The 18,584-nt window shown below is 38.2% G+C and overlaps 1 pseudogene; it reads right to left on the bottom strand.

Moving 5' to 3' along the window:
• LOC137097125 (uncharacterized) overlaps window positions 1-10,562 on the bottom strand; it is a 167,713-nt pseudogene extending 157,151 nt beyond the window's left edge.
• Between the last annotated feature and the right edge of the window lie 8,022 nt (window positions 10,563-18,584).

Genomic DNA, 18,584 nt, shown 5'->3' with positions numbered 1-18,584 from the left:
CTCAATGTTCAAATCAGAGGGATGATAGAAGGGATAAAGTAAATGTGGAAAGTATTTGTAAAACTTTTTTATCATTGAAGAATGAACGTTTCCTTTTTTCAAATTTCTGTTTGTTTTTTTAAAGACAATGTCAGTTATAATATCTGAAATAAGGTTTAAGTTACATATGACTATATGATATCTTCTCAACAGTTTTAAGGCATGTTTGGTCACTTGGGTTTTCCTCTGCTTTCCTAGACTTCATGGTTAACTGGGAACATGTCACACTGGAGCATCTGTTGAGCAATACAGAATATAATATAGCAATCATATATAACCTAGTCCATTTGCAATGCCATATATTCCCAGAAGAAAGTTTAGAATGCAATTAAAAACAATTTCCCAGAAATCATGCCAAGTGTCTTCCTAAGTAAATCTGTCAAAGCCAAAAGCAGATTTGTTATCCCATCCTCCTTGCACTCTGCTGAGCAAATTGGTTTTAAAAAGTACGAATTGTTAAAAGAAGAGCTGCTGTCAAAATAACAGGAGCTTAAGAACTTGGAGCATCTGTTTGGAGTGATAACAGCAGCCACGGTCTTGGTGGCAGCCTAAACCCTGAATTACACAAACCCCAAATTCTGATTCTGAGAGCGAATGTAAACAGTAATTTGAATGCACTTGGAACGAGAAAGGGTATTTCAGATTCAGATTGGTCTTCTTTCTCTGTGCCACTGAGGTGAGATGTGTATGGATCTTCTTTAACATTGTGATGGCTACAGAGAAAGGATCAAGTAGATCAAAATCTGATATTTACAATTCAACAGATTTAACTTCACATTGAAAAAATACAGTATTTCCCTTTGTACAGGTGAAGTACTTGATGTGTACTTGAACATCAGTATCCAAGATGAGTGGATTAATGCAAAGATCTCACAAGCCCTCCCTTCTTTGAGTCAAGAGTTTGGAATTTGGCTACAGGGACTATAAGAACATAAGAAGCCATCTGACTTGCAGGTAAGTCTGTCCAAATATATTGCTTTCAAAAGAGGAGAATGAGAACTGCAAAGTGTGTAAGGTGAAAAGAACATGAGAAAAAAAGCTATAGTCTAATCCTCTCCCCATATAGCACTCCCAATTTTAGCATTTTAAAAGCAATGCTTCATAATAAGGGACTAAGGGACGGCTTAATTCTGAAAGGATTGAGAGGAGTGGCTATTTACAGGAGGAAGATGCAACTGGTTATGGCTTATAAGGGGGAAAGAAATGAGGTAGTCCGTAGCCCTATCAGAAATTTAATCAGAGTTTTCTGTATGTAAACAGTGCTCTCTGTCAATGAATTACAATCCTCTAGTTAATGTTTCATATTACTGGGGGGTTATTTTGTTTTGTTTGTGTGGGGGAAGCAGCATATATTGGTATTCCCTTGAAGGTATGGAAAGTGCTGGCACCGACCTCTGACAATAAAGGGATTTGGTTTGTTCCAGGTGCTCTGGATTTGTGCATTTTGGGGCTTTCTAATATTAGGAGGATAATGGCAGTTCTAAGGAAGATCTTCAGTCCTTATCTAATTTGCAATTACTAAGTAGTACAACAACAGAAGCAAACATCTCCAGAGTGAGACTGCTAGCAGTATAAATGATAAAAGATATGAGTGCACTAAGCAAACTGCAGGGGGGAGTATTTTGTCACAGCTGATATGCTTGGCAGTAGACAAAACTCAGAAAAGAGTCCTCTTATTGCCTCATTATTGCTCATTTGTAGATATAATGTTTTGAAAGGTGCTTTCAGATCTGTTTTGGGTCCACCCTCCAAGCATCTCATGGGATAAATTCCTTTGATTGCAACACATAAATGCAAAACACAGGCCATGAATTATGGTACAGTAGTCAAAGAATTGGAAACAGAAGCTGGCTTCACATTTTCTTATTCTAAGGAGTAGATTGCCATTTTAATGTCAAAATATCTGTGCTGGGATAGAGGTTCAGTTATTAATTTAAGATTCAGAGGCTATGTTTAAGACTCAGGCCCCTTCTACACTGCCATATGATTTAGATTATCAAAGCAGTTAATCTACACCATCTGCTTTGAACTGGATTATATGAGTCTACACTGCCATATAATTCTGTTCAAAGCAGATAATCTGGATTTTATATGATAGCATAGAAGGGATCTCAGACAATACCTTGTTTTTCATTATGTCATGATTATGTACATTCATATTTGCTGCTACAAACCAAACACAAAGATACTGCAAATAGGAAGTTTTTACTGTTAGGAAGTATGAAAGATAATACAATGGTCCCGTCACATAAGGGGGAAAAGTGGAGGAAAGTATTTATTCATCCCCATCAGACAGGATGTGCTTCTGCCCATTTCTAGTTAAACCGCACACTTCATTCCTCATCACACACTATTGTTGCTGTAACTGCACAATGTCAAACCTTTGAAATTCTGCAAAATAATAATATAAGAAAACCACTGTGATGTGGGCATCCTGTACACAATGAAATGAGGGGAGGTGACTGTTTTTTCTTCCCATTCTGTCATCCACGGAGTGCCCTCATCACCATTTTTGTTTGTTTTTAAATGTACAATTATAGAATTTTAAAGGTTTGACATTGTGCAGTTACAGCAACATTTTATAAAGGATGGTTCTTTTCTGTGTCTGAAGAGTAATGATGGTAGAAGGAGCATTGATGGGCATGAAAAGACTGCTCACATGCCTGCTGGCACTGAAATATCACAAAACAAGCTAAAAACTGAAAATGCACCATTTCCCATCCCATGGAAAAATACCTGATTTGAAGTGTTACTAAGCACAAGGAGATGAGTGGAGTTGATTCTAGCCCATCTTTCAAATCTACCAATTTTTGCACCCCATGGAGAAAGAGTCTCAAAGGCAACCCACAGAACGGGGTTGTGAATCATTTAATGAAATACATGAGATTTCATCTTTGCATTGTGTAGAAATTGAGGGTACCTTCTATATGATGAAATCCAAGATCTCAAAAGCAGAGTAATTATGTGACATGGCAGAGCTGAAAAACAACCAGTTTTAAACATATTCACACACAGAGTCTAGCAGAGCAAAAATGAGTTTAGTGTTAGTAAAACATGTAAAAATAGCTTTATTTATTAATGTTTATTAAACATAGCATCTGAAGGTACTCGATAGAGTTCTCTGTCTGGCTAGGAGCAACACTAGCAATGGCAACATGGGGAAAGGGAATTAGAACAAAGAAAGAGTGATGGGAGCACTGTCTGTTTCCAGAAGGGATTGGGCCAAGTTGTACCTGATCCAGCTCGTATCTAGATTGTCCAAAGCCACAGAAAATTTGGGAGTTTCAAGCATACTCCTGAGTGACCCCCCCCCAACTTAGATTAAAGCAAAACAAAATTGTTGAAGGCTTAAAAAAAACCCATGTGATACTTTCCAGAAGTCCCCATGCAATACCAGCAGTATATTCACTGTGAGCCCAGTGTTTTTGCCCATGTAAATGAGAACCTAGTGGAACCTCTCCCTTCCTGTTCTCTTCTAGTCGGTATACACTCATTTGATGCAGCTTAACAGCATTAAACTGCATTATATGAGTCAACACTGACCATATAATGCAGTTACACACTGCATTATATGGCAATGAAGATGGGGGTCACAATTGTAGTTAGTCTTCTCTCCCTCCTTAGTACTTTACTTGAATACAAACAGTTTACACACAATGAAACGTGGAACAAGCCTTGGCTCTCCTGTGTGAATATTACTTTTCAAACTATCCATGCTATTTTTCAGCCCATAAAAATATCTGAATAAAATTTAACACTTCTAATAAGATGTTACTGCCATTTCAGCTGTAATTTTGGACTTACCTTAAGTCAGTTCTCATTCAACTTCCATCCATCAAGTTTTAGTTATGACATTCATTCTGCTGCATGGACAGAAATCCTCCTCTGCATGTCTGAAAATATGAATACTCCATAGCTGAATACCAGCATATTTATTTATTTATGGGCCCGGTTTGGGGAGGGGGGGGGAGAGAGAACTTTTGTTTACTTTCTGTATTTTGAAATATCTCAGAGAGAACACAAAAAGCAAGGGAAATGTCAAGGTTTGTATTATAATGCATTGATATCTGTATGATTTTAAAAATAAAACCATTTTTAAAAAGAGCAAGGGAAATACAACATTATCACTCTATACCACCTTGAACCAATTATCAGAATGGCTGCAGATGGAAAAACAACAAGCACCTTCTAAGGACGACCCTCACGAGCATTGTTCCCTGTATACATTATACCTTTTATGAATGTGAGAATACAATACATCCATGAATTTTATATATATGGTCCAATAAAAATGTAGGATTCACTGTTATCCACAGCTTAAAATAGCCAAGAGTGTGTGTATTTTGGAATGTATCCACTGTGAATATGGGGGATGGCCTGGTCTGAAAGATTCCTTCTGAGGAAATTTAAAGAGGAAATCTTGGAGAGATCCAGAGAGGAATAGCTGAATGATTTTGATTGGGTATTTTTTTTTGGGGGGGGGGGGTTCCCCAGTGTGGGGAAGGCCAAGATAACCTTTAATGAGTTGCCTACTCATTTCATTATTCTATCAGAAAACATTTCATTATTCTCCAATTTTTTTCCATCTCTGCTAGGAGTTGCTAAATGGGAAAGAGGTTCCACAAGGATACCCTAAACCCCTCAGCTTGGATTAATGTAGACTAGTAAGCAAAGAATATTTTAATCTTGTTTTCCTGAAATGTGAATGCAAGAGGTTTAAGCTAGTAAATTTCTCTTGATTGGACAACTGCTTGCCAACTTGACAAAAGACTTCAGATTTTTGAACATTCATAACAACTATGGCAAAAATAATATCTGAACTGTAATGAAGGGTCCAGTGAACACATGCATAAACATTTACTAATGCACTTGTGAACCATATCCAGGAACTAGGTCTTGGTAAGACTGGTCTGCAACTAGATAATTGAATTCTGAGTGACTCAGGACAAAAATATGAATTTAAAAAACAATTAATTGATTTACTTCCTTCCTCCTTGGTTGCTGTTCGCCATGTCTTCCCATTTTGCTTTATGCCTGGATGAGTCAAACAATGTAACAAGCGTTGTAACCAGAAGCAAACTGAATATTTTTGAAGGGATGATTAATCTACTAAGGTATATTCTTTAACTGTTGTTATTGCTATTGTTTTTGTTGTTTATTTATATGCTGCTTTTTCTCTCCACAAAGAAGACTCAAAGTGGCTTACGTTAAAAGCATTTCAATTCATTTTATAATTTATAAATATAAAAACATAACAACAAAATTAACTATCAATGTTATTAAAACATTCATGGTTAAAATCCATAAAAACTGATTAAAAACATATTCAAAGTTAAAACCACAATACCCCTGATTTGATTTTAAAGCCTTCTTCTTTAAAAACCTGCCTGAATAAAAAAGGTTTTAGCCTGTCACAAGGACATCAGGGAATGGACCATTTTTAATTCCCTGGAAAGAAGGAAGTCCCAGAGTTGAGGGGCAGCTACTTAGAGAGATGGCCCATTTTCTCATTCTCACCAGCTGAGCTTGTGATGGGGGTCTCCTTGAAGACCTCAGGGCCAGCCTTATACAGGGAGATGTAGTCAGTCAAATAGCCTGGACCTGAGCTTTATAGGGGTTTAAATGTCATAGCCTGCACTTTGAATTGTACCAGAAAACAAACTTACCAGCTATCTCTTGTGTAAAAGCAAAACCATTCACAATTTTGGGGTGGGGAGAATTAAGGCAGGATGCAGAGCCTGACTATATGGGGGAAAAAACTTTTCTTTTAAAATGTTTATTTCCTGGCTGATTTTTTTTATTTTTGCATTTTTTACATTGAGTAGGTTACCATGGATATATTTGTCAGTATGTCTGCAGGCTGAATACTATGTGCCTGAGTGTCTACAGGATGTAACAAACAACACAGCAGTCTGCTCAGCAGGCCTGTCTCATTTAATGCATCATTCAAAATGTGATGCTGAGGTTCAAAAACTGTCCATAACTTTTCACTAACATTAGACCTAGCTGCATCTTAACAGGATTCTTTGCCCCCTCCCCACACCATTAAGTTCATGTGTTCCAGAAGCTGAACTTTCAGGGGTGTGTGTAAAGAAGAGAAAGCTGAGACACATGGTTTTGTTATGGTCCTGATTTTGAGACTCAAGCAAATCCTTTTATGAATTTGTTCCCCTTTTTGTTTATTTAGAGCATTGCCTTCATGCAACTGGAGGCAATGATTCACGTGCCCAAAAACTCCATGCTTCCACTTCCATTGAAGTCATTGGTTTTCCCACTAAATTTCAATGGTGTGGCAACAAAAGTCAGCTTCTTTGCTTCTAGCATATTTTGTTCTTGTTGCTGTTGTTTGGTCTGGTTATTGCTTTAGAAAAGATCACCACCATGCATACACAGATATTAACAGTCCCCGGGTGCAGTTTGATCCCCTTAGTTTGCTCTAAGGGCCCCTCAGGACCCATGACTAATAGTGAAACCTATATTTTGACAATACTTGGGTCAGAACAACATGTAATATTGTATTGGAATGCATAGAGAGGCCCACAACACTTCTAGTAGGGGGTAGGTTTTGGAATATAGGTAAGTGAAAACCTGGATATCCAACCTGTGAGTAAGGGAATCGTACATCTAAAAACCTCCTAGAAATTAAGAGTCTGCCTTGCTTATAAAAACAGCAGTGCTATAGAGATGAAACTAGAGTTTTTAAGTCAAAATTTCATTTGTAAAATTGACAGCAGCAGCATAGTGCAGCCATTTGAGAAGAGAAGTGGTCCCTAGACCCATATAAATTGTCCATATGAGTGGTCTCTGGACCCATATCGCATTGGTTTAAGAAATATCAGTCAACATATTTCCCATGAATACTCAAGGTAAGACACACAATTGCCTATAAAGTTGTGTAAAAATGGTCACAAAAATATTTGCTATTTGTGGATGAAGAAAGAATGGGTGTAAACTTTTAATCATATTCCTTCAAGGGGACAAGGAATTCTCCAATTCTTTATCTGACAACATCCCATCTCTTTCTTCCCTCTCCCCAATGTTTCATTTGTTATTGGAGTTCTCATCATTGCTTTGAGAATTGTTTGGAAATTAACATGATGTTTATTCGTTTAGTCATTTCCAACCCTTCACGATCTCATGGACTAGTCCATGCCAGAGTTCCCTGTTGACCGTGTTAACATGATACATACTGATAAAGTTCATTACTGCATGTAACTTCAGTTGAATCAAATAATAATAATAATAATAATAATAATAATAATAATAATAATAATATAGCTTTATTTATATCCCACCCCCTCTCCCCAAAAGGACTTGGGGCAGCTTACATCAGAGCATTAATCTAAGAAGGTACATAGCAGAGTTGAGCACATCTATATGTTATGGTTGAATAATTTTATTCATTTCATCAAGAAATTAAGGGATATGTGTTGAGGACTTTTAAAGACTATTTTAAGTATTCCTTTGCTTGATTTTTCAAGCTTGCCATGATCCTTTAAAAGGAACATCATGTAACACCTTCTGATATTCTACTTCAAGTAAAAAAATATTTTTGCAACTTACATCTATGGCCATTAATTAAAAAGATTGGGTTGCAGTTCTGCTGTTGTTTACATTGAATGAGAAACTGCATATCTGAAAAGAATTAAATCTTTCCCGTGAATTTGAAAAATGCCTCTCTGTTGGTATACTGCAAATGTCAAGTATGTTAAACAGCCTGAAATAGGCCTTCCTCTCTTGATACTACTCAGATAAGCAATATAAAGCGGAGGGTTTAAGGTCTAAAAGTAAGTAGGGATCCCTGCTATGTGCCTACATAGAGTTACTATAGAATTATGAATTTCAACATGGCAGATATGCTAGAGCTGAGTGAATTCTTTTAATTATGTGCATTACTGGAGCACAACAGAACAGACACTAGCGCATAAAACATACACTTCAAGGATTCTGAAGGATTCTCTCAATGCAGTGAGCCTTTGAATAACCTATGCAGAGTGGTGATAAGGCAAGTATCATAATGTTCTTATGTAAATCAATGGCACAACCACATCTGAAGTGTGTACGGTTCTGCTGGCCTCTTTTGCGGACCTGGAAAAGACTGAAAATGGAGACTAAGAAGCATGATTTAAGGTATCCTTTTCTATGTAAAAAATGTTTGCGTAGTATAGCTTAAGAGAAAGATGAATGAGAGGAATGGAGCGTACATTCATAAATAGTATGGAGGATTTCTTCCCCTCCCTGCTTTCTCACAATACTAGAATTTGGGATTATTAAAACTAGTAGATGTAGCAATAAAGTCTAGGCAGTTAGTAATTAAGAACTGCTTCCTAACAGAGTGCATGATGAACTTATGAAACTAATGCTGATTCTATATAGCCAATTAATGTGGGCTAGAACTGACATCCAAAATGCTGGTCCTAGTCTGTGTTGTGACCCAACAAAGATACCCTGAGCTACCTTGGCAGCAGGAAGGCATCTCTAATGCCCACCTATGCCATAACTAGTCTGGGACTTCTGGGCAAATGGCCAACTTCAATTCCCCTTCCTTTTTCCCCAGGCTCTTTGGCTAGTCACATGGCATGGACAGTCCAGCAGCAGGTACATACCCTATTGCCAATGTAGCTGGTATCTACAGGGACAAACAGAGCAGGACAGGATAACCATCCTGCATCTCCAGGCAGCCTGAGTCTGGAAAGCATGGGATGGCTTTTGGGACACGTGCTTCCAGTTCTGAATAAGGACCAGTGGTAGTTGTCTACACTTCCAGAATTTAGGGGAATGCTTGAATGCTGGTGCAGAATTTAGGCTTTTCCCTGAGTTATATTAATCCCAAGATATAGTCAGCCACATTAAGTAGCTTTCCCTAGGTTAATCCAGATCACCCATATATGTATTTCGTAGCTATCTGCAGGCTATTCCACCTCCATACTGACCTAAATGGTCAATGTAGGTATGTCATGAGATGCAATATATGGAGCTTACCATTATATTACATCAGTCATACTTGAATTTATTATTATTATTATTATTATTATTATTATTATTGACAAAAAAACACAGTATATCACAGCAAACAAGATATATATGCTGGATTTTGTGTTACAAAATCACAAGTCGAGCACTTCCCAAGTGTCCAGGACTGTGTGATGTATTTTCGAATGATGCATGCAGATGATAGATCGTGATTTTGTCAATGTTTATGGTTTGCAAATGCCAGCTGAGGTCCTTGTGTGCTGATGACCACTGGGACCACCTGTACTGGTTTATGACAGAGCCTTTGCAGTTCGATTTTGAGGTCTTGATAACGGCTGAGTTTTTCCTGTTGTTTTTCCTCAATGCGACTGTCACCCAGTATGGCGACATCAATAATTCAAACTTTTTTATTTTCCACAATCGTGATGTCTGGTGTATTGTGTTCCAAAACTTTGTTAGTCTGGATTCGAAGGTCCCACAGTATTTTTGCGTGTTCATTTTGTACCTCCTTTACAGCTTTATGATCCCACCAATTCTTTAACTGCTGGCATGTGGTACTTGTGACATAAGTTCCAATGAATCATTTGGGCCACAGAATTGTGCCTTTGTTTGTAGTTTGTGCAATATTCTTGCAACAGCTGAGGATATGGTCCATGGTTTCATCAGCTTCATTGCACAGTCTGCATTTTGGGTGATCAGATGATTTTCAATCCTGGCCTTAATGGCATTTGTTCTGATGGCTTGCTCCTGGGCTGCAAGAATCAGGCCTTCTGTCTCCTTCTTCAGTGTTCCATTCGGGAACCATAACCAGGTCTTCTCCCTGTCAACTTTTCCTTCAGTTTTGTCCAGGAACTGCCCATGCAATGCTTTGTTGTGCCAGCTATCAGCTCTGGTTTGGAGTGTAGTTTTCTTGTACTGATTCTATGTCTGCTGTGCTTTGAGAAGCTTCTTATTACTTACTTCAATTAAAGCAGGTTCTTGACTTTCCTTTACATATTCTGCCAGGGTGTATTTTAATTCTTCAACTGCTTGTTTTACTTGTAAGAGTCCTCTGCCACCAGACCTTCTAGGCAGATAGAGCTGGTCAACAGCACTGCAAGGATGTAATGAATTATAAATGGTCATGAGATTTCTTGTTTTGTTTTTTTTGTCTAAATTGTCCAGTTCTGACTGCATCCAGTTTATGATGCCAGCAGTATATCTTTGTTTATGGCCTTGATGGTACTGCCTCCATTGAGCTTGCTTTTGAGAATTTTTCTGACCTTTTGAATGTATTCTTTGCAGACCATAGTTTTCACATGTTCATGTTTGGTGTTGTCCAGCTGTAGTATGCCCAGATATTTATAGGCCTCTGGCTGGTGACACTTTATTGCTGGGCCATTAGGCATATTTAGGCCCTCACTTTCAACAATTTTTCCCTTCTTCAGTGCCATTGTCGAACATTTGTCCAAACCAAACTCCATAATGATATCACTGGTAAAGATTCGAACAGTGTTGGTCAGAGACTGGATTTCAATTTCGGTTTTCCCATACAGCTTCAGGTCGTCCATGTACAGCAGATGTAAAATTTTGTGAGATTTATTAGACATTTGATAGCTGAGGTTTGTTTTTTATAGGATTGTTGACAGAGGGATCATGGCATTGATAAAAAGCAGTGCGGACAATGGGTCTCCCTGGAAAATTCCCCTCCTGATGTTGACAAGTCCACAGTTTTCATTTCCAACAAACAGTTGAGTTTTCTAGTGCTTCATCATATTTTCAATAAAAGTGCCAATGTTTTTACAAATCCTGATGGTGTCTAGGCACTTGATGATACAACTGTGTGGTAGTGAGTCAAAGACTTTTTTTGTAGTCAATCCACATCATGTGAAGATTAGTTTTTCGACTTTTGCAGTTCTCCAGAATCATTTTGTCAATTAATAACTGGTCTTTTGTGCCCCTGCTTTTCCATTTGTTACCTTTCTGTTCATCTGGCAATATGTTCTTTTCTTCAAGATAATCTTGCATCATGTCAGCTATGGTGCTGGTCAGTAGTTTAAACATAGTGGCCAGACATGCTATCAGCCTGTAGTTTCCTGGTGCTGCTCCTTTTGCTGGTTCCTTTTGTATCGGATATGTTCTCCCAGTTTTAAACCATACTTCCTTTTTGCAGCATCTCACTGAATTGTTGGTCCACTTTTTCATGTAGAGGTCCTATTATTATTATTATTATTATTATTATTATTATTACTATTATTATTATTGTCATTATTTATTTATTTCTCACATTTCTCCCCATGGGGACTCAAGGAAGTAATCATCCTCACTAGACAATTTTAAAAGTGTGTTCATACATTACATCATGAAATGCTTCTGATCTGGACTAATTCAACCTCCCTTCTGTTTTCTACCCAGTTTTCCATCTCTTGGATTGTTTTCATCCTCTTATGATCAGTCAGTCTTTTGTGGTGGGTTAATAAGGTTGGATTTATTTGATCTATTTTGAATTTTCCTCTGCCCTGTGACCCCCCCCCCCCCCAAGAAAAAAGACTCTTGTGATGTAATTTGTACAAATAAATGCATTGTAATATCTTCACCTTATGTGATTCATGCAATTTGGTTACATGGGAATTGGAGTGAATGGGTTAATATTTCAGGATAATTGATGTATTCAGGCTTTCAAAACTGTTAGTATTATCATAATTTTATTATTAGCATTTTAATAGCAATGAATTCCGAGCAATAAAAAAGAGGAGACAAACAGCACATAATACATATACAAAGGCAGCCATTCACTGACACAAATATGGAAGGAAGGGAATAGTATGAGTGCGGAATTCATCAGGTAGATGCAACTCTTTCAGAACTCATTTGATTACAGTGAACAATGTGGTGATGTGTCTTTGTTTCCAAATACAACTCCCTTTTGTTACCATCAATATGCCAATTTCATTGAGATTGTGATTCAACAGACACTCTAAACCAAATATTCACACTATGATCTGTTACTATCCTGACTAGCAATTTGAAGACCAGTGTGATGTAATATTGTAATGTTTTAAAGATGTTTTAGTTGTATGATTTTGATGAAATTGTTTATTTTAATTGACTGTTTGCTTTATATGTCATTGAATTGTTGCCCATTGGGGTGAGAAGGACAGGGTATAAATATGGTAAATAATAATGGTTTCATCATTGTATTACAACTCTGGGCTTTATCAGACTAGCATTTTAAAGTGGGCAGAATTCTGGGAAGTGTAGTTTAGGGTAGGGCCTTTACAATTATCAGCTAGAGAAATCCTAGCAATTTTTTCACAAAATAACTCCTGAATTCCATACTTTCTTCCATGAAATTGCAAAACAACACTGTACACTTTGAGGGATGTACAAGCTGTTTTTGTCTTTTTGAAATTCTTTCAAACCCCATGAGTTAGATATTGCATACAAGCAGAAACCACCAATCTTTCTTCAACAGTTGCTTCAGAAGAATGTCACTTCATAATGTTCAGCCATTCCCTGCACTTGCATAAATGTCCCATCAATCAAGATCCACCTACACGATTTTCTATAACATCACTAGTGCAGGCCACCCACTCAATATTCAGTGTGTTGCTGAAGAAATGTCTGGTGTTAAACAGAAAGCTGTTATGGTAGAAATCCATCACTGTTCACACTTGCTGAGGAAGGAGACTTCTTGACCATGTTTTCTTATTATTCAGAAAAATGTATAAACATTTTGAATTGATTTGCATATGTATGCCAGTATTCCTCAGCCAGTATAGCCTTGCACATGCCAGCTGTGGAATTCTGGGAAGTTTAGCTATATAAAATACTTTTCCCCGAGCTCTGTGTGTATAAATCCTACTATTTTGATCCAGTGCTTTAAAAAAAAAACACATAGGAATTAACAAACAGCAGAAATTTAATTTAAGTGGCTTCATTATTGTGCTCTTTGAATGCATTTCCAGACAATGAGGCAACAATGTTAAATGGGAGGAAACCCTTTTGATGGCCTCCAGGAATAGAGACCACAAAGGTATTCCATGAGGTGTTATATGTGAAAAGACTTTTATAAGAGCACAAGTTAAAAGCTACTTAAAGCTTGGCCATCCTCTCATATGCTTTTTTAATGCTTAAATGTGACCCAACCTCAGGTCTGTGTGACATTTCCTGGTCACTTCAGGGCCAAGCAGGAATTTCTCCCTAAACACACACCACATATACGCACATACACATATATACAAATACACACAAAAAATAGGTTAGGTACCCATGTGATGCCTGGGTTAGGTCTTTTATAACAATAAACATAAAAAGTATTCACTGTTGGCTTTTGGGTTTTATGAATGGTCCCAATAGAAAATGCATGAGAATATGGGTGCCAGGTTTGGTCCAGATCCATCATAGTTTGAGTTCATAGTGCCATCTGCTTGCAGATAGCACTGCAATTCAAGGTCAACTACCTTTAAATCCCTCTAGTATTCAAAGTTGGCCATGCTGGGTGTGTGTGCCAAGACTGGTCCAGATCCATCATCATTTGGGTTCACAGCACTATCTAGAAGGGAGTGAACTCTAAATTCAGGGTCAGTTTCCCCAAACCTTACCAGTATTCAAAGTTGGCCATGTTGGGTATACATGCCAAGATTGGTCCAGATCCCTCACCATTTGAATGGATAATGCTCTCTGATTGCAGGTGAGCAATAACTCCCAAAATTCGAGGTCAATTCCCTCAAAACCTCATATTTAAAGTTGGCCATGTTGGGTCTGTGTGCCAAGATTGGTCTAGATCCATCATCTTTTGGGTTCACAGTGCTCTCTGGATACAGGATACAACTTCTGCCATGGTGGATCAATCCCCCCAAAACTTTTCCAGTATTATCTGTTGGTCATGGGGATTCTGTGTGCCTAGTGTGGTCCAGATCCATCATCAGTGGGGTTCAGAGTGCTCTCTAGGTGAAAGGAGAACTACAACTCCCATCATGCTGGGTCAGTCCCTGCAAATCACTTTAGTATATTGTTTTGAACATGGGGGAAGGGATCTGTTTGTTAAGTTTGCTCCAGATTAATCATTGTTGGGGTTCACAGTGTCCTAAACCCCACCAGTATTCAAAGTTGGTTACATTGAGTATGTGTGCCAAGTTTGGTCAAGATCAATCATCATTTAGGTGCACAGTGCTCTGTGAACTATAACTCCCAACTTCTATGGTTAATCCCCTCCAAACCCCACCAATATTTAAAGTTGGGCATGTCAAGTATGCTTGCCAAGTTTGGTCCACCTCCATCATTGGTTAGGCTCAGAACACTGACTGCAAGTGAGTGAGCTATAAGCCCCAAATTCTAGGGTTAATTCCGCTCAAATCCCTACAGTATTTTTGATTGGTAATGTTGGTTATGTGTGCCAAGTTTGTTCCAGATATGTCATCAGTGGGAATCAAAGTGATCTCTGGAAGTGAGAGCTGTAGTGGAAATCTGTCAACCACAAATATACATAGATGACATGTATCCAAACTTTGAATTTTATTACTCACTACTCAGACAATAGGTTAGGGTGGCATCTATAAACAAATGAGGGAAGTATTTAAGAGTTCAGTGTTCACCTTGGCACCCCTTTGGCATAGGGTAACTCTAGAGTAGTCGCTATGAGTCAAATGGCATGGGGGGGGGGGGGCTGAAGAAGCATGACTTTAAAGTAAACCTGGGGAAAATGCACATTTTAAATCTGGGGCAGGTTCACAAACACATCTGTCAGTCCCAGGAAATGATTCCTGCCATCCTTTTCATCTTAATTTGTAGCGGATCAAGATGGAGGGCAAAAACAAAATTCACTCCGTTATGTACTGGACATCATATGTGCACATGCAAATATTTTAATGTAAACACACAAGCAGAATTCTTATCTCTCTCTTCATCCAATTGTTAATTCAAGCTATGTTTGATATTATAGTATTAAAGAGATTCAGAAAGTTCTAATTGCTTTCCACTTGTGCTTCCCTTGAGGCACCTATGTGTCCTTGGCTCCATGTTTTGACAGCCTGATCAAGTGATCAGCTGGTTTGGGCTTTTAAAAAAACACATGGAGCAGTCCACACAGGGGGAGAGGAGGAGAAGGCCAGGACAGGTTTTGCATGACTACAGAGATATACATGCATGCAAAGGTGCAATTTTGCAATTTTGGGGGACAGAATTTTTAACATGTGCTTTTCAGCTGTTAACTATTCCTCCCACACATTGGCTAAATATGATATAGCCCCCCCCCCCACCACCACCACCACCTTAAGTTCCAAGTTTTTAGCCATGTGTTGAAGGGCTTTGAGAGGCTATGTGGCTTCAGTGGGAGTGCCTGAGTTTTATATTCCAATAAACGGCTGGCTGAGCAACCCAAATATTTGAACTGCTCCCAAGGCTTAAGAGACATATCAAGGGGATTCAGAATAACTCCCAACTTTGGATCTGTTTGAACAGTTGGACCAGCTCTGAAATGAAATTAACCCCAACTGTTCTCAATGCTATCCTATGTTTTCCAGGCTTGGGTGGCTCAGGAACACTGGATGACATTTACTATCACCTTCTGTCCTCCATGTCACAGCAGTCTCCAGCCTTGACATGAGCCCTATCTGTTTGGTGTTACTTGCATTGATGTTGGCTGGGGCAATCAGAGAAGTGAAGGGAGATGAGAGGGTCCTGGTAGACATCACTGCAGGTGATGGCAGACAGATAGGACTGAGGTCACAGCTGTAGACTACCATAATATAAAGGATGGAAGTGGGATCATAGGGGTGGCTGTTGAGCAGTGCCAAACCATGTTTGGCATTGCTAAGCATACAGGACTGCCATCCATCTCCACAGCAGGTAGGAGAGTGTCTGTCTGACATATATCAGGGATTATCTGGCATATTCTGAATCACACCTGGTATAGTGGGTCAGTGTAGATATGCTCTTTGTGTCTGGAATCATTCTATGGTTGCATTTCCAGATATTGGAACTTTAGTAACTAGAAGACATTATGTAGCTACTTGTTCTAAATTGATTTTCAATACCCTCCTCTTACCCCCCCCCCCCAAGAAACACAATGAGAGAAAAGATGTTTGAAACCCCTGATGATGTCACAGAGTGTGGCTCCCAGTGGCAAGACTAAATCAACTTTTCCAAACTTACCATTGAATACATAAAATATTCCTACCTGTGCTTCAGCGATGGTGGGACATAGCATTCAAGGAATTCATCTTCTCCAAGCTTTTATAGCCTGATGTATCATAGATGTAGTAAAGTTACACCTCCTAGGAATCTGATCTGGATTACATGTTTTACTTTAGTGATGGATAGAAACTACAGTGATGGATAGAAACTACAGTAGTCCTAAACATCTATTGGGGTTCAATTCAAGGACAAATGTAGAAAACAAGACCCATGGATGTACAAGTCCCATTATATACAAAGGGATACTAAAATAGTGTCTTATTTTATAAAATAGTAAATTCAAGTTTTTCTTTTAAAAATATTTTGAAGCCATTGATAATTGAATATGTGGATGCAGGATCTATAGATATGAAGGGCTGACTGTATGTGGAATTGTTATGTACTTTCCAGAGGCTTGTACAATTTTCTTATTTAATCATTGCCAATATAGTGTAGGCTTTGTGACTTTTCTACCCCTCCCTTTGATGTGAACCATAAGTTCATTTCATCTGAAAAAGGAAGTCTAGACTACATAAGAGGAAAATAGCTATTACTCACACACATATGTGCACACATATGACTTTTGAAAGAAAACAGAACAAGTAGTAGATTATTCAGAGAATGGAAAAAAATCTTACCCCATTCCACATACAAATCCACTCCTTCCCTAAGAAATCATATCTTAGATCCTCTTCTCTTTTCATGGGAGTACTCTAAAGGCTTCATAACCTATCTCATCTTGGAAGTTAAGCAATGTCAGTCCTGGTTAACGCTCGAATGGGGAATGACTAATGAATGTCACTTCTTGGAGGCTATATTTAAGGGCAAGAAATTTGTAAACTGTTGTTGAGTATCCCCTGCTTAACAAACCCTGTGGATTTCTTAGTAACTTGAAGGCACATACCTCTTCTTTCCAAACCTGCTGCAATTTTCACCTATAAGCACTAATGACAAACCAACCAACCATTTTATATAATGTAGATGGAATAGTTGTGGAGCTGTAAAAACTTTCTTGGTTGAATTCTTCCTTTCTCTTGTCATTCTCTGTCTTTTTTTTAAAAAAAATAAACAAAGTTTCAGCATCAGTATAAAGAAAAAGTACAACAAAATTAGTTTGTTTCTGTTGTAACTCTTAGGAGGAAAGTAAAAAAGAAGAAGAAATTAACAAAATCTGAAAGTCCACTCATGTAGACTACTGACATAGGGTACACTAAAACTGTAGAATAAATAGAGTTGACACCACTTTAACTGCCATGGCTCAATGCCATGGACCCCTGGGGTTTGTGGTTTGATGAAGCACAGCACTCTGGCTGAAAAGTCCAAAGACTTTGTAGATGCACCCATGGACACACACTATAACGATGCTGGGAAATCCAGAATTCCTTTGCAATTCTAATTCTACAATTTAGGTGCATCCTATTTCAGTGGTCACATCTCTTAAGTTTTTGTTAGTTTATTCTTCCTTTCTTTTCTTTCCTCCTAAGAGTATACTTATTACTTATAAACAAGTCTCAAAGCAGCAGTTTTCAACAATAGGAATACTTCATGAGCCAAATTATCAGATACAATTACACACACACCCATCTTCAACTAGCCAAAAAAAGCTGCTTGAAAAAGAAGGAAAATTATAATCAGAGTTTCAATTGTTTCCTGTGAATAATGCTGTTAATATGGTGGGAGAAAAAAAGTAAGAAAGCAATAGGAACAATTTAAATACATTTAATATCAAAACATCCCCCATTTTTTTTTTTAAAAAAAAGGATGAGGGGAGTTCAAAAAAACATTTATTAAATTAGGGTTTATTTTCATGTCCATCTACTGCTACACAATCCTTGCTGAGCAATCCAAGAAATAAAGCAACCAAATGTAAGAAATGAGATGAAATAAGGACAACTTTATGAATGTTTACTTGAATTCTTTTTGTTTGGGTGGGGAGGGGATAAGCACATCTAAATGGAGGGAGCAACTAGATAGATGTGGGAATGTAAGAAGTCTTATCCAGACTAGAACCCTAGGTGAAAACACTAAGAGGAATCTGTGAAACTCAGGGTTGCTCATAGGTCCAGAGGGTGTAATCCATCAAACTGCTTGGCCTCTAGTGAAGGAAAAAGGACCAGAAATTTTTCCTCCAACCCTTGGATCACTTGATATGCAAGAGAAGTTTCAAATTACTATTCTGCACCAATATGCAGAAGGTGTGAGTAAATCAATACGTACTGCTTCAGGAAGGTAATGGCCCTCCATGCAGTCATGCCAGCCACATGACCTAGGAGACATCTATGGACAACACCAGCTCTTCGGCTTAGAAATGGAGAAGAGCACCACAACCCAGAGTCGGACTCCACTAGATTTAATATCGAGGGGAAACTTTTACCTTTACCTGCCAAAAATATATACATATTGAGCTTTGGATAGCA

This window comes from Anolis sagrei, chromosome 5 (genome assembly GCF_037176765.1).
Source record: "Anolis sagrei isolate rAnoSag1 chromosome 5, rAnoSag1.mat, whole genome shotgun sequence".
In the NCBI taxonomy this organism is placed as follows: domain Eukaryota; kingdom Metazoa; phylum Chordata; class Lepidosauria; order Squamata; family Dactyloidae; genus Anolis; species Anolis sagrei.
The sequence above is the reverse complement of the archived record's forward strand: the minus strand, read 5'-3'. Positions and strand labels throughout refer to the sequence as shown.